Here is a 2777-nt window from a genome sequence, read left to right as displayed (position 1 = left end):
TCACGGAGCGTCAAGCTGCTTCAAGCGTCTCTCTCTTCGCGGATGACATGGTAATCTTTTGCCACCCCGATCCCTCTGAGCTCTCCATGGTCAGTGGCATTTTGGACTTCTTCGGATCCGCTTCTGGCCTGCGCACCAACTTCACCAAGTGCTCGGCTGCACCGATTCAATGCCCCGACGAGCTGTCTGACGCAGTCGGTGCCGCCCTGGCCTGCCCAGTTGTGGCTTTCCCGATCCAGTACATGGGACTCCCCCTCTCCCTTCGTAAGGTGCCGGCTTCTCAGCTCCAACACATCGCCGACAAGATGCTCCGGAAGCTTGCAACTTGGAAGGCTGCGCTGCTTTCACGTGGAGAGCGCCTGGCCCTGGTCCGGCAGGTTCTTACAGCCATGCCCGTGCACATCCTTCTCGCCATGTCGCTCTCCCCTCCTATTCTCAAGAAGGTGAACAGGATCATTCGGGATTTTCTTTGGCATGGCCGCAAAGACGCTCGTGCGGGTTCCTGTCTTGTGAGTTGGGCGCGAGTCTGTCGTCCAATTGAGCTCGTTGGTCTCAGGATTCGTGATCTTCACCGCACGGGCATCTCTTTGCGCGTCAGATGGCTCTGGTTGTCTGCCTCTGACAGTTCGCGCCCCTGGTCCCATCTCCAACCGCCAACGGACCCTGAGGCAATTCAATTCTTCCGGGCCTCGACCTTCTGGATCCTTGGCAATGGTACTTCTTGCCGCTTCTGGACTGATAAATGGATGCACGGCCGCTCCATCCAAGAGCTTGCCCCGAGCCTGGTGGCCTTGGTGCCAAATCGATCGCGCCGTTCCCGCACTATCGCGGCTGCCCTCCACGACCGCACCTGGATCAGGGACATCCGTGGCTCCCCGGGACCTGAGGCCATGCTCCAATATGTGGACCTATGGCGCAGGCTCCAGTCCGTCGACCTCACCACAGAGCCCGACACCATCCGCTGGAAGTGGACGGATCACGGCGAGTACTCTGCTGCCTCCTGCTACAATGCTCTTTTCACAGGTTCCACGGCGTCCGAGCACTGGCGCATTGTTTGGAAAACTGGCGTCCCCCTCTCGGTCAAGTTCTTCACCTATCTTGCATCCGTTAATCATTGTTGGACGGCAGACCGACTCTCTCGCCGCGGCCTCCCGCACGAACCGGCATGTGTGCTGTGTTCACAGCAGGCCGAGACTCTGCACCATCTCCTTGTTGAGTGCGTTTTTGCCCGCACTATATGGCAGGGCATCCTCTCCTGGTGCTGTCCCAATGTTGCGGTTCCGGATGGCTCGCTTGGGTTCTTTGACTGGCTGAGTGAGGCCCTTCCTCTCATCCATGCCGACAAGCGTTGTGGGATCTCCACCATTGCGGTGCTTACGGCTTGGTCCATTTGGCGCCATCGTAATGCTGTGATCTTCGACAAGATAGCTCCCTCCACCGCCGCTCTACTAGCGGCAATTCAAGAAGAGGCACGCTCCTGGACCCGCGCCGGAGCCAAAGGGCTTAGCACTATTATTCCGGTAATGTAACTGATCTTGTTGGGCTGAGCATCCCATTCCCCTGCTCGCTTGCATCGTCGTAGCGCCTTCTTGTGCACACAACCGCGATGTAAATCTGTACTTTCTATCCCCTATCAATGCAAAGATACGCTTCCAAGCGTATTTGAGAAAAAAGGATTAGCTATATATAAACATGTATAAAGAAAAACGAATAATAGTCGTTTATTTAAAAGCTCACTTTTCTGTTTTATGGAAACCAAGTGTTATTTATCCTGAATTGTCATAAAAAGTGTCTTATTTATCCTGAGGTCTATTACACGAACCAACGTAGCTTTAGGATTAAACATGCTTAAAGGAAAACATATATAATCCCCTTATCCAAACAACCCCCATAGTGACATATAGAAATTTTCTTTGTGGACAGGAATATACTATTGGGATCAACCAGTTTCATTTTTAACATATTCAACATGATGTTAAAAGTTCAGTTCGGCTTGGTATGCTGCTATTTGTTACGGGCGCGTTCGTGAGATATGCATGTAGGCCCTTTTCTTCTTTCTCTTATCGTCTGTCGACCGAGCTGTCCAGCGTATTGGGCCTCACCTAGCAGGCACCACGGCCTGTTTACTTGTGACCCAAAGTGTTAAATAGTCTCACCTTGCTTGAAAGTTTGCCCATCCCTTTCACGTTTGGTCATTCATTAAATAGTCTCGCCTCGTTTCATTACATCAAATCCCACCAGTTTACATGAGTTGCTTGGGAAATCAACAAGCCACCTTGAAAATCAATAAGCAGAGAGCAAACAGAGGGATTATCCGCTTAGTGTTAAAAAAAGAGGGGTACATTAATTGTGAGAGACCTTAAAATCTGGTCATGCAACGGTGGTGAGCACTAAAAAGACCAGATTCATGTGGGGACGCATTATAATTGTGGAATTTGAGAGACCTGATTAAATCGGTCATTCATGTGAGGGACACAGTGTTCTGAACTAAAAAACTCAGATTTAGGCTGGTCACAATGGGGAGGAACTTAGGAGTAACATCACACACTTCAATACAACTTTGCTTATGTGGCACATATTTAATGAAGAGAGATGTTTGTGGTAACTAGCTAAGTTACCGGAACATCACACACTCCAAGAAACAATGAGTCTATAACCTAATAAATACATCGTTGCATGACACTACATAGATGTTCCTACCCACTATGGAGATAGTAACATAGTCTAGGGAAATGTGTAAGTTACTAGCTTATGTTTTTGTCCATTGTGACCAGCCT

Source organism: Triticum dicoccoides, chromosome 1B, assembly GCF_002162155.2.
Source record: "Triticum dicoccoides isolate Atlit2015 ecotype Zavitan chromosome 1B, WEW_v2.0, whole genome shotgun sequence".
Taxonomy (NCBI): Eukaryota; Viridiplantae; Streptophyta; class Magnoliopsida; order Poales; family Poaceae; genus Triticum; species Triticum dicoccoides.
This window is presented reverse-complemented; position numbering follows the sequence as displayed.